This window comes from Schistocerca americana, chromosome 1, assembly GCF_021461395.2.
Source record: "Schistocerca americana isolate TAMUIC-IGC-003095 chromosome 1, iqSchAmer2.1, whole genome shotgun sequence".
Lineage (NCBI taxonomy): Eukaryota > Metazoa > Arthropoda > Insecta > Orthoptera > Acrididae > Schistocerca > Schistocerca americana.
Window position 1 is genome coordinate 709,193,587 of NC_060119.1, and position 14,623 is coordinate 709,208,209.

Consider the following 14,623-nt stretch of genomic DNA (forward strand, 5'->3'; position numbering starts at 1 on the left):
TGCTACAAATTCATATCAGTTGCATCCACTCAGCTGGGCCACTTTTATTTGCCCCACCCTGTAGGTGTAAGGCAGAAATGGGGTTTTGTACTGTATTTGTGAGGACATGAGCATGAACAGCTCACTGTTGAATGGGCTACAAGATTTTAGATAATACTGTGAAAAGTTGGGAATAATGTATGACTAGTTGGGAATAATATACAACTCACCTATTCCACTGAAAAATCAGTAAGGGAAATGAATTAATTTATTCATACTAGGATAATGAGACTGGAAATTTTATTCGTTGCTGTATATTCAGTTCAGTAGTTGTGACTGTTTTCTTTTATGTCTCTCTTTGATATCAAGAATGATAAAGAGAAGGGATATTTAAAACAATGGAAGTTTTATAAGAGAAATGCACATTTTTATAAACCTTTAATTTCACTTAAAATGTATTGAACTGATAAATTTTTTGGTGCACAATGTGTGTGTTGATTTGTGGTATAGCATTTGCAGTATTGTATAGAAAAGACATTTGAGTTTTGATTCCTGAAAGTATAATTAATGTTTATAAAAATTATGTTTCATTATGGGTTGATGTTTGAGTTCATTTGAAAGAAGATTCCAACAGTTCTTTCTGATGTTAAGGTATGTTGTTGTTGAGAATTTCAACATTTTATAATAGAACCTAGAAGGTGGAATGTCATTCCACTTTACTAAAGGAACTCTTACTGTGATAGTGACAGCCCTATATGAGGAGGTATTATTGCGGAATCATTAGAGTTTTTGGTCTTGGTTATTGTAGATGATGTTTGGAAGGGGACAGTTAGACTTGAATTGTTTCCAATCACATGAAAATTATGAGCACATTAATAACACTGCTTCAATACTTCTAGCTCTTATAATCTTCATGAGGGTAATGTTTAGTAATCTGTTCCGTAAAAGAAGCCATCCCAGTTTGAGAATCACCTAGGAAGTAAGCAGAATGAGATTTTCACTCTGCAGCAGAGTGTGCGCTGATATGAAACTTACTGGCAGATTAAAACTGTGTGCCCGACCGAGACTCGAACTCGGGACCTTTGCCTTTCGCGGACAAGTGCTCTACCAACTTCGCAGGAGAGCTTCTGTAAAGTTTGGAAGGTAGGAGACGAGATACTGGCAGAAGTAAAGCTGTGAGTACCGGGCGTGAGTTGTGCTTCGGTAGCTCAGATGGTAGAGCACTTGCCCGCGAAAGGCAAAGGTCCCGAGTTCGAGTCTCGGTCGGGCACACAGTTTTAATCTGCCAGTAAGTTTACCTAGGAAGTAAGTTTCTAAGTAAACAGTGACAAAAGATCATTGGTCATACTAGTGCCCCCTTTTGCAGTACTTCTTTATGTAATTGCTACAACATTGTAACACACATTAGAATGAAAATAGTGGCTCAGGATTCCAGGGGGTGTGAGAAAACTGTTACCAACTGATATTTGTGATTAGTTGTTATGCTGCAGCTGTAGTGTAAGGCCAAGCAGTGTTGTGCTTCAAAAAGACATTATGTATAAATATGCGAAGTCATCTATTGCGAATTGCATGATAGAAATCTTCTTACTTCATTTCAGTACACCTCTTTGGTACAAGAACCATGCGTCTTTTTTTTCCTTCTTTCCTTATGAGACTTGTCACTGAGGAGAGAAAACTGAGATGTGAGTACCTGCAGTACACACATTTTTGTTAAGTTCCATTATTAGAATGACCCTGCTATGTCTTTTGGTTGTTTATTCATATGGTACAGGAATTAATCATATGAAATAAATTACTGGGCGAAATGCAGCTTCCTGTCATTTCCTCTTCTGCTGTGACTGTCATTACCTGCAAAGTGGTTTATAAAATTTTTGGAAAGCGGAATGAAAGCTTTATCACAGCATAACTTCAGTTATATTAACTGTGTGACCCATTCCCACCAATTCCTTGATGGTTACGCAAATCATTCTTGATTGCAAAAATTGTTACAGTCAGAACTGAATGTGAGCATGCATGCACAGTCCCAGTGCTAAGGAGCATACTCCAAACCAAACAAGTGGCTTTTATGTTGCATGTCTGGAGCAGGGCAGTAACTCTTCTGCTGGGAAAGGGCCATTCCGTGGAAGTTAGTTGTGTTTCATGTGCTGTACTTCCTGTTCCTAACCTTCACTGTGTACTGTCCCATTGAAGTTTATCAGTTTCTTATTTTCATATTAATTCTTCAATGTTTCATTGTCAGTTATACAGATGTTACATTGGTAATCATGGGGTGACCCAGAAGTAGACTACAGATCACTGGAAACAAATGTGCTTAAGTTGTATTTGTGTTATATGCAATATTAAAAGGCTAAACCTAAATATTTACATATTCATTTTTTTCATGTTATAAGGTTTTTTTGTTCTGAGAAGTTTCATGTTTTACCTGTGTGTTTGTAAAATTTTGCAAATCTCATATATCTTCCACTGTGATACAAGTCATTGCTCAAAAAACAACTTGGATGTGGGGGCACAAACATAGCTAAAGTCAGGGTGCAGAGAAAAGTATGTAGTTGGTGATACAAGAATAGTGATGTCAGAAAATTGTGGGAACAGGAGTGAAAGTATTAGGACAGCAGAGACAATTTTAGGAGGTTACAAGACTGGAGAATACAATGTTGTGGAATAGTTTCCATATGTGCAATTCAGAGAAAGGGATGGGGTGTGTGGGGTTCAGATGTAGTAGGCTGTAAAGCACCTTCTGAAGTTTACCTTGTTTTGGTGACCTGCACAGTCTGTCAATGGCTGTTCAAAATTTCCCCAAAGCCAGATTGACAGTGTCCATTTATACAGGGTGTTGCAAAAAGGTACGGCCAAACTTTCAGAAATTATTCCTCACATACAAACAAAGAAAAGATGTTATGTGGACATGTGTCCGGAAACACTTAATTTCCGTGTTAGAGCTCATTTTAGTTTCGTCAGTATGTACTGTACTTCCTCGATTCACCACCAGTTGGCCCAATTGAAGGAAGGTAATGTTAACTTACATGCGACATGTTGACATGCGACTCATTGCTCTACAGTACTAGCATCAAGCACATCAGTACGTAGCATCAACAGGTTAGTGTTCATCACGAACATGGTTTTGCAGTCAGTGCAATGTTTACAAATGCGGAGTTGTCAGATGCCCATGTGATGTATGGATTAGCAAGGGGCAATAGCCGTGGCGCGGTACGTTTGTATCGAGACAGATTTCCAGAACGAAGGTGTCCCGACAGGAAGACGTTCGAAGCAATTGATCGGCGTCTTAGGGAGCACGGAACATTCCAGCCTATGACTCGCGACTGGGGAAGACCTAGAACGACGAGGAAACCTGCAATGGATGAGGCAATTCTTCATGCAGTTGACGATAACAGTAATGTCAGCGTCAGAGAAGTTGCTGCTGTACAAAGTAACGTTGACCACGTCGGCGTATGGAGAGTGCTACTGGAGAAGCAGTTGTTTCCGTACCATGTACAGCGTGTGCAGGCACTATCAGCAGCTGATTGGCCTCCACGGGTACACTTCTGCGAATGGTTCATCCAACAATGTGTCAATCATCATTTCAGTGCAAATGTTCTCTTTACGCATGAGGCTTCATTCCAATGTGATCAGATTGTAAATTTTCACAATCAACATGTATGGGCTGACGAGAATCCGCACGCAATTGTGCAATCACGTCATCAACACAGACTTTCTGTGAACGTTTGGTTAGGCATTGTTGGTGATGTCTTGATTGGGCCCTATGTTCTTCCACCTACGCGCAATAGAGTACGTTATCATGACTTCATACGGGGTACTCTACCTGTACTGCTAGAACATGTGCCTTTACAAGTACGACACAACATGTGGTTCATGCACGATGGAGCTCCTGCACATTTCAGTCGAAGTCTTCGAACGCTTCTTAACAACTGATTCGGTGACTGATGGATTGGTAGAGGCGGACCAATTGCATGGCCTCCAAGCTCTCCTGATCTCAACCCTCTTGACTTTCATTTATGGGGGCATTTGAAAGCTCTTGTCTACTCAACCCCGGTACCAAATGTAGAGACTCTTCGTGCTCGTATTGTGGACGGCTGTGATACAATACGCCATTCTTCAGGGCTGCACCAGCGCATTAGGGATTCCATGCGACGGAGGGTGGATGCATGTATCCTCGCTAACGGAGTACGTTTTGAACATTTCCAGTAACAAAGTGTTTGAAGTCACGCTGGTACATTCTGTTGCTGTGTGTTTCCATTCCATGATTAATGTGGTTTGAAGAGAAGTAATAAAATGATCTCTAACATGGAAAGTAAGCGTTTCCGGACACATGTCCACATAACATATTTTCTTTCTTTGTATGTGAGCAATATTTCCTGAAAGTTTGGCCGTATGTTTTTGTAAGACCCTGTATAAAGGGACATCTAGTAGGTGATTAGGGATGTATGAAAAATTGTGTATTTATTGCAGTGAAGTTCATGTATTGACACAGCTGTTTCCTTTGTTGAACCTGCCTTTAAATGCAGGATGTTAGTGTGCCAGGACTTGAATAGGAGGCATGGAAGCATAAATTAACTCTGTGGGTTTTGCATGAATATGATGTGTGTAGCAAAGAATCAGGATTAGGTGTGGCACAAGCTTGGAAGGATATTCCTCTAATGAAAATGTTGAATGACGATCAAAGCTGTTCTTCAGTGAGGACTTACTTTCCTTTATAACAACATGAATTGAAAATAATAAGAAAAGTGTGCAAAGTTTACTACTATGTTCCCTGTGTTTAATTTATGCTTGTTTCAAAATATCAGTTGTAACATCAGATCCATTTAAGAAAAAAAAGAAACACCATAAATGCACATTGTTTCAGAGCACATAGGCTCTTCAGTTATGTATAGAGTAATATTGAAATTTGTGTCCATATCATTAAAAATGTGAAGCAAGAGTTAATTCTAAATAAGACGTAATACTGTTCAGTCCATTCAATGTTCCTTTAAATTTAGTTTCTAAAAGACTCTGTTAATTTTTAGAGGCAGTAGTTCACTCAATACTGTGAGAACAGCTATTTTTTGTTGCAATGTGACATAAGCAGAGCATCTTGACAGTATGCATTGTACATCATCAAAGTGAGAAACATCAGTGATTTACGTCTCCAAAGAACCTCTTAAAAATGTCTGTTGCAATAGCAAATTCTTTCAGTTGTAAGGAATGTGCAGTGTTGTGATTTCTGTTTGCAAAAGGTTTAAATATTTTTGAAATTTCCCGTAAAATTACTGAAGTATATTGAGAATTTATTGTAAGTTAAGTAATGAGTGATGTCTTTCTCATTTGCCCTACATTATTAAAGTACTTTCTGTTTTTATTAGATGGTACAAAAACTGAATATTGTTGTCAGTACCTAATAATATTTTGAAAGCTGATAAAACAGTTAATCTGTTACACAAACTCTGTTGCACTGTGTGTGTGTGTGTGTGTGTGTGTATGAGAGAGAGAGAGAGAGAGAGAGAGAGAGAGAGAGAGAAGGGTGGGCGGGCTAAAGTGAGGGAGTGTCAGCAGCCTTGTTACTTCGTGCATTGTATGCATGTAGGCTGCATGTTTATCAGTGTGACTTCCAACAGAAATGAATTAGAAATGCAAAATACATGATATAATAATTCGAGAGGTCACACAATTCACCTAATAAATTTCAGAATTGTTTGTTTATTTGTTAAGTGCACTGAATGCTTGGATTGAGAAAGATTTGCTTTTTAGTCAACAAGTTGTAACAAGAAATCCTGAAGTGTTCTTCACGATGCTATTAAATCTAAGCTGACAGATTAGAATAAATGTAGTGTATTAAGTTATTAAATTAATTTTGTCTGTGACACTCACAGAAGTAGTATTATGCAACATACATGTAGTAGTACATCTCCACATTAATGGAGTAGGGAGGTACTAGACGGAAGCTCTGGATTGCCATCTAAGGAGTGCAGGGTTCTGTTTCCTGTCCAGCCCATGCTGATTTAGCTTTTCCTTGATTTCCCTAAGTTAATTAAACCCTTACCAGAAGGGTTTCCTTAGTAATGGCACAACCATTTTTCCCCCCGTCTGAACTAGTGTTCTATCTGTAAGAGACACCTCATTAACAAGACATTAAATCATAATATTCTTTCCTCCCTTTGAGGTACAAGTAGTATGCTCATTCACCTCGTAATTGTTAATTGTTTCAACAGGACTTTAAGTAATATCCGAAAGAAGTAAGAAATATCCTGGTCCAAAGTGTTTGCCATTGCTGAGGAAACAATCATCATTGTCAGTGGGCTGCTCCTGCCAATAGTAGAGGTGACATTAAGTAAGTGAAAATGTTTAAAACTTTGGAGGCCAGCCACTTAGAAGAATATCGGTCGTAGGAAGTTGACCACTTACACATTTTTTAAAGTGTTACTGGCACATATGTAATTTGATGTATGTTTGACCAAGCTTCAAGATTTATTTTTCATATTTATGTTAGTTTTGTGATTGGTTACAAATTTTAATATAATGATGACAGTACAATCATCCTCCCAAGAAGAGCATGGCCCCTGCGCTAGAATGACATGCAAAATCGTGAAGCATTCTACATTTTTTGAACTTTATCTTAATAACGATCCACTCACTGTAGTGGAGACATGTGGATTCTTAGGACTGGTTTTCAATGCGCGATTGACTTGGTTACCTCACCTTCGTCAGCTGAAGTGGAAGTGCTGGCAGCACCTCAATGCCCTTCGCCCTTCACTGCTTGAGCAACACAAACGGGGGAGCAGATTGCTCTACTCTGCTGCAGCTCTACAGAGCCCTTGTTCAATCCCACCTTGACTATAGGAAAGTGGTTTATGGTTCTGTGGTGCCCTCAGCGTTGTGTTTACTCGACCCAATGCACTACTGTGGTGTTTGCCTAGTGATGGGAGCTTCTAGAATGAGTTCGGTGACCTCCTGGTGGAGGCCAGAGTCCCTCCATTGAAGGCTAGTCGTGCACAACTACTGGCCAGTTACGTTGCACACGTTTGGAATTCTCCTGTGCATCCGAATTACTGTCTCCTTTTCCCAACCATGGCAGTTCATCTCTCACATCGACGGCCCAGATCAGGGCTTATGATTGTGGTTCATGTTCGTTTCCTTCTGTATGAACTGGAGTCCTTACCATTACCAGCTCTCCTCGAGGTCCATTCACACACACCTACATGGTGTACACCTAGGCCGCAGATTCTTCTGGACCTTTCGCTGGCACTAAGGACTTCGTTAAACCTGGATCTCTCCGCTATCACGTCGTCTAGATTTTCGACGTGTACTGGGGCCGTGAAGTGGTTTACACTGACGGCTCGATGGCTGATGGTCATGTAGACTACACGTATGTTCATGTAGGACATATTGGACGCACTCCTTGCCAGATGGCTCCAGTGTTTTCACTGCAGAGCTGACGACCATATTTCGTGCTCTTGAGCACATCCACACGTGCCCTGGCGAGTCATTTCTCCTGTGTACTGACTCCTTGATCAGCCTACAAGCTATCGACCATTGCTACTCTTGCCATCCTTTGGTAGCATCCATTCAGGAGTCCAGCTATACCCTGGGGATGGTCCCATCGTTCAGTGGTGTTTGTGCAGACCCCAGGACACGTCGGAATCCCAGGCAACAAATTTGCCGACAGGCTACACGGAAACCACTTTGAGAGGTGGGAATTTCCGAAACTGACCTGCGTTCTCTTGTACGCTGCATGTTTTTTCAGCTTTGGGAGATGGAATGGCATAACAGTACATACAACAAACTGCATGTCATTAAGGAGGCTATAAATGTGTGGAGGTCCTCCATGCGGGCCTCTTGCAGGGACTCCGTGGTTCTCTACCGGCTCCACATTGGCCATGCTTGGGCATCCCACGGTCAGTACACCGTGAAGACCCACCTCAGTGTCAGTGCGGCACCCGGTTGACAGTGGCCCATATTCTGGTGCACTGTCCTAATTTGACTGCCCTGCAACAAAATCTTGCGTTACCGGTCTCGTTGCCGCTAATTTTATCTGACAATGCCTCTTCAACTGATTGAGTTTTACATTTTATTCGTGAGGGTGGGTTGTATCATTTGATCTATGTTTTAGCACATGTCCTTTGTCCCTTTGTGTCCTCCACCCTGGTGCTTTTAGGGTGGAGGTTTTAATGTGTTGTGTTGCAAAGTGGCTGGCTTCTCCTTTTTATTCTCGTGGTCAGCCAGCCATTGTAATCTGCTCTCTTGTTTTTGATCTCTTCTACATGTTTCGTACATTTCTCTATGGTTTCCTTGTCCGATTTTGTCCAGTTTAGTGTTTGTTGCCCTTCTGTCATTCTTGTGGTTTTCTCCTTTTTATCCAGCTGTGTTTTGTATGTCTCGATTATTTTACTCCCATCCTTGTGGAATTATTTTAATCGGAATGAGAGACTGATGATCTAGCAGTTTGGTGCCCCCACCCCCTTCTTTTAAACCAACCAACCAACCAACCAGTCCTCCAAGAAAAGAGTGTGAGGTGAGGTATTGTGCAATTGTCTTGAGCTTCCAAAATTTCTTTTTCACAACAAACTTGACATATTTTTAGCAGAATTACAGCAAAAATCGAAACCTAACTGGTACACTTGTAAAATTATGTCAGTGCAGTTGTATTGGCTTAGCCATGCGTGAAAGCAGTTATTATGTTTGCTAATGTTCTTTTCAAAGTAATTATAGAAATTGGCAACAAAAGGCAGCACCAGTCAAGGAACGGGTAGCAAGACATTCGTACATTGTTCTCATGTGATATGAGTCCAGTTTTTAAGTGATAGATGGCTCACACGTTGAGAAAATTGCAGCCCAAACAATACTTGGGTGCAGTCTTTGTAACACAGAGTTGTGGGGTCAAGGTATGCTGGGACTTGGTCTTCAGAGTGTTAATGTCTTGGAACTGGCATTTACATTGAAAGCTTGCTTGAGAGTGCCATTTACTCTTGTACTGAAACCTTTCTAAGGAAAGCCCTTTTTAAAATGTTAAAAGAACTTGTTGCATACAATCCTGTTTGAAATTATTCTTACTCTGTCCATGAGAAGCAATGTGTGTGTGTGTGTGTGTGTGTGTGTGTGTGTGTGTGTGTCTGTGTGTGATGTAATAGGTATTTTCAGTTCCATTTCGTTTATGAAAGCGATTTCTTAAAACATTGTAAAGTAATTTTTATTAGATCTACGACTCAATATTTTGTAGATTGACCACCCATTCATATTACCTAAATTAGTCATCAGGATTTATGCTTAGTGTGCCTGTTCAGATCAAGCTGATACACCACACAGATGAAGACAGAAATGCGCGTGCAGATTTTGCAGAGAGGGTCTTTCTTTCAGTACTTTTAATAACTCTTTGGAACTTCGCAGAAGCTCCCCCAAATGGCTAATCCAGGACCTGGCGTACATTTTCGATTACAGGTTGCCTACCTGACTTCCTCCAGGGGCAACAAAAATTTGATTTCAGGTGTTTAGTTTAATTATTGGCTGAACTTAGAAACTTAAATTTGTCATGGCGCAGTCATTAAGAGGTATGTTAATGGTTTAACACTGTAAGAGAAGTATTACAGTTAGAAACTGCATGTGGATCTTGTCAGCATGACTAGCTGCTCACAAAATACCCGCACTATATTCGTAAAGTGCACTCAGCCTCATGATGCCAATGAGGAGCTACTCAACCGAATAGTAGCGGCTTCGGTCAAGAATATAATCATAACGACCGGAAGAGTGGTGTGCTGACCCCACGCCCCTCCTATCCGCATCCTCCACTGAGGATGACACGGTGGTCGGATGGTCCCGATAGGCCACTCGTGGCCTGAAGATGGAGTGCTTTTTTATATTCGTCCAGTATTTGAGAATGAGAAAACTTTTTCACAGTTACATGCTTAATGCCAAATATTTAACACATTAACTCATCTTCAAAGTAGTCAGAATGTTTGAAGCCATTTTATATGCAGGGGTTTAGTTCTTTACAGAATTGTGGGTTTCCTGGTATTTTGTAGGTTCAAGACTCTTGGGAGGAAATGTATTCTGGAAAATGACTTAGGCATAGCTTGGAAGTTGTTTTCTGAATCAATGTTGACCTTGGTTCCGGAGTGTATTCTGTACTGAATCTTCCTGACAAGTCAACATTGAGTACCAGGACTCCGACCCAGACCATAGCCATTCTTAGTTGAGCTAGAGTTGTTGAAATCTTGATAAACCATTCACAGTATGGTGTATGATTTGATTTATCACTCTTCGGTGATACATTGTAAAGGGCAGGTAGAAACAATTTGAAAAGCTTGTAAGAGTGTTGCAGGGTAGATTGGACTGAGGAATAATTGCTCAGAAAAAAATTTGGCACATTGCAGCATTCCCACATTACTTAGTGTTGAAGATAGCCAATCAGGCAGCTGTGCATGCAAAGTAAAGTGATCCACTAGATGCAGTTATTGTCAGTTGTTCTCACTGTGTAGATGATAGCGCACAAGACTGCTCAGCCTTTGGATCAGGTTTGATCCTTACTGCCATCCAAAGTCCAATTTTTATGTCGCTCTATTGTTCGGCTGGTAAGAAATCAAACGAATAAAGTGTTTGACATAGGTTCTGGCGGGCCACTCAAATTTTGTTTGTAATGACCCATTTGACTAACTTCAGCACTAAATTACTTGGGAACACTGCAACAAATTGGATTTTTTTCTTACCATTTATTTCTCAGCACAACTTACCACACATCACCAGATAAGCTTTTCAGACTGTTTCTGACCATTTTGTATACATAGTACAACTTGACATTTATGTGGGAGCAGAGGAATGTGTGAAAGCTGGTTGACTTAGGCCAGTATGATTTGTTTCCGCTCATTGGCAATCTTGGCAAGCAAACAGTTCAGTGCGGCACAGCAATACAGTATTGCCGTAGGCATTGTGAGTGTAATGTTTTTTCCAGTGTGCTGCCCTGCCAAGAGGAGGTTGGTCTTGTTTCTCCCATACCTCTTCTCCCCTCGCAGCAGCCAATGTGCTAGATAGCGATTGCATACTTAGTTGCCAGCGTGCCTGCGAAAACTGTCTAAATGAATTGTATTTATAGTAGACTTCAGAGTGTGAGTAACAGCTCGAATAATTTTAGATAACAGCATTTCATACATTTCATGCACAGATTATTTCTGGTTTTGCTATTTCGTTTGGTGAAACTATGCAAGGAATATCCAGTTCGTGGATTTGTTGCACGGTGTACCAACAATGAGTTATTAAGATAGCAGCAAGTTGGCATACACTTAGGTGCATCAGAAAACTCCTTTCTGTGACTGAGGTCAGTATTACACCATGCTCATAAATGAAGATCCTTAAAACAGCGTGGAATCATGACAAATAGTGCTGCTGTTCCTCAACAATGGCAAAGGTTCCAGTATTGGCATATTACTGAGTTGAAGTATAGCAACATGATCGATCTCTGGGAAATGGATCTATCTTGTGTGTAATCAGTTGTTTAGATAATGGTCACATACAACATGATGAGCATTAGACTATTTAATATAGTCACAGAATGGTAATGATACCTATGTGGCTGTAATGGGCTGTACTTCTGTGTCCAGTATTTGCTCCATGCTGGAGCACTACAGTGCACATTGGCACTGTTTTATTGATTTGACACAGTTTGCTGCAAGCTCTACTAGTGACACACATCCCATACTATTGGCTTCTGTGTGCCAGAAATCACAAACGTCTCAGCCTGCAGGGGACAGCCGATCATCATCCTGGCCTGCTATGCGGCAGATGACTTCTTGTAAATGAGTACTACAGTTATTGTTCCATAGATGTTACATGCCATCGTGGTGGCCACTACTGACACCTTGAAGTGTTGAGTGGGATTGCAAACTCATTGATAGTTTGTGTCACCATGTACACAATATGCACTTGTGATCCTCTGTATTTAGACCAATTGCAACAGGAAATGCAGTGCTAGGTAGTTTTAGGCTGTATTGCCCTTCCTTCACGCAGGACTAAGCCGGCTCCATAAAGTGAGGAATGTGCAAACTTTTTTGAAGACTGCTTCCTTCCCCAGCATATTCCATGGTCAGCCTCATTTTGTTTGTGTGACGAGAAAACTGCTCATTTTCACTGTGGTGCATCCCTCAACCATGGAGAGCTTCTGTAAATGGCTTCATCATTGTGGCACTCGAGCCATTTTATTGTGTAGTGCTTTAAAATCAATTTTAAACATTCATGCTTTTCGTAAATAATAATTTATAAATGACTAATTTCATTTCATTTTACTGTCTTTAGAGTGTAAGAATTATGTGTTGCATTTATTGCATTAGGTGTATATGTAATTCTCATGATACCTTATTTATGTTACAGACACAAATGCACCACATAATAGAAGATAGAAGGGAAAGAGGTAAGATGACAGTATGCATTTTTTTAAAAATGAGAATTACTCTACTTATGTGTGTTTTCTTATAGATATAATCTGAAAACTCTAATATAGAACAGCTGAAATTTTGAACAACTAACAGAATACTGACACTGCATGCTAATCTCTACAGATCGATTGGAAGGAACGTCTGACTCATTATACTTGCCAGTGTTTTACTCATGTAGATTGCAATTTAGAGGATTTGTGTGCCAGAGTATTTTGTACAAAGTTGTTCTACACACTAAATATAAAGAATATTTTGTAATACCACAGTTAGAATAGAAAAAAATCTGCATGTGGGAATACTGAATGTACAGAAAAAAATTGGTCTTGACATTTCATTCTCAATTCAGTTTTATTTGTGTGTAGTATAGAGATGTTTTCAATCAATTATAGCCAACAACATTTATTGAACAGAAGTCCTTCCATAATAACGAATTAAAATAGTATGTTAATCCATAAACCAAACAGTACTGGCAGAATATTCATTTGAGTCACAATAGAAGTTAATATGAGATGATTGCTGATTAAGCTGAATAAAGTTCAAGCACTACTTTGTTGGCAAGCAGGTGTTTAATAGTCAGAGTTCCCTTAAGCCTAGCAGTGGTGAAAATCACACATTCATAATTCATAACACGGTGCACCCAGTAAACTGTTGCTGTGGTCAGAGTACACAGACAGAGGTGATTAGGATGGCACCAGCTGAACAGGCTGCTACTGGGCAGCCTCATATTTGTCCACTGTGGAAATTCACATGACCAGCTGGCAAAATCAGCAATACACTTACTGTAGGTGCCCTTGCCAGAGGTTACACATATCATATGTCCGTATCTTCCGTTTGCATATGTGGCAGCATTACTAATTTTTCTCATTTAGTTGTTAATAGTTACTTGTTTCTGAAGAATTTTTCTGTATTACTGGGCAACCTCTTGCTAACATTTCAAAAGGCACTGTTATATTCTGTATCAGTGTCCGGCTTGTTTTACATATTGACTACCTCCTGCAGCCACACAGAAACTGAAAGCATCATATTGTCAGATGAGCATAACAGCTGGTAACAAAATTCTAGTACGATATTTCGAGACACTGTCCTATCTTAGCACATATTTATATACTGTGTCTTTCAAATGAATATGAGATTTTAAGGCTTTGTAGCTTTTATTAGATTGAACTTAAAATTATAAATACTACTAAAAATTAAATAGAAATTCAAATTGCTTTTCCTATAATTCTTCAGTGTTAGCAGCATTATCACAGGGCACAGATTGAATTGATAGAAGGGTGCTTCCCAAATGTTGATTAGTGTGTCTGGAGTAACTGTTGCAACAACTGCTTCAATCCTGTTTCTTAACAGAGCGAGGTGACGCCATGTTTAGCACACTGGACTCGCTTTTGGAAGGATGACACTTCAAGCCCGTGCCCAGCCATCCAGATTTAGGTTTTCCATGATTTCCCTAAAATCACTGCAGGCAAATGCAGGGATGGTTCCTTTGGAAGTACATGGCCGATTTCCTTCCCCGTGTGTGCTCCATCGCTAATGACTTCGATGTCCGCCTCCATAGCGTAGCGGTAGCGTTTCCACCTACCACAAAGGAGGCCCAGGTTCGATTCCTGGCAGGGGACTGGGTGTTGTGTGTCCATCATCGTTTTCAGCATCATTGATCCACAAGTCGCCAAAGTGGCGTCAACTAAAAAGGACTTGCAATATGGTGGCTGAACTCCCCCGCATGGGGCCTCTTGGCCAACAATGCCATACAATCATTTCATTTTATTTCAATGACTTCGATGTCGCCGGGATGTTAAACCCAATCCTCCTCCTCCTCCTCCTCCTCCTCCTTAAGTCTGGTAGATCAGCTGGTGGTGGAGACACGAACACATAATTCTTTGTGGACCCCCAAGGGTAGAAATTGCATGTGTGAGATCGGGTGAATGTGGAGGCCATGTGAAACGAGCTCTGTCATCTAGACCCTTGCAGTGAGTCCATTAGTCGTGTACAACATTGTTTAACGAATTGCATACTGATTTATGCCATTGAGGCACACATCATCTTACCGCCAAATAAAGTTCTGTTATTCAGCTGCTTTTATATGAGGAAAGAGCCATATTTATAGTGAATCAAGAAACACCAATTGCAGTTGCTTCCCTGAGAAAGAAATGCCCATAACATTTCCACCAGGAAGTGCCACAAAAAAACATTCAATTTAGGGGAGTCTCATTGCAATTGTACCATCTTATGGGGTG

At 40.4% G+C, this 14,623-nt stretch overlaps 1 protein-coding gene and 1 pseudogene across 4 annotated transcripts in view; both read left to right on the plus strand.

Moving 5' to 3' along the window:
* LOC124610014 (ran-binding protein 3) overlaps positions 1-14,623 on the plus strand; it is a 306,655-nt gene that overhangs the window by 25,237 nt on the left and 266,795 nt on the right. For 3 of the 4 annotated variants that reach the window (XM_047140123.1, XM_047140124.1, XM_047140122.1), the window contains one exon: positions 12,325-12,364. The gene's annotated coding sequence lies outside the window, so the exon portion shown is untranslated. Of the gene's footprint in view, positions 1-6,229; positions 6,302-12,324; positions 12,365-14,623 lie in introns of those variants that run through there. The other variant, XM_047140125.1, reaches the window with a different exon arrangement.
* On the plus strand, positions 6,462-6,575 carry LOC124554969 (annotated as a pseudogene).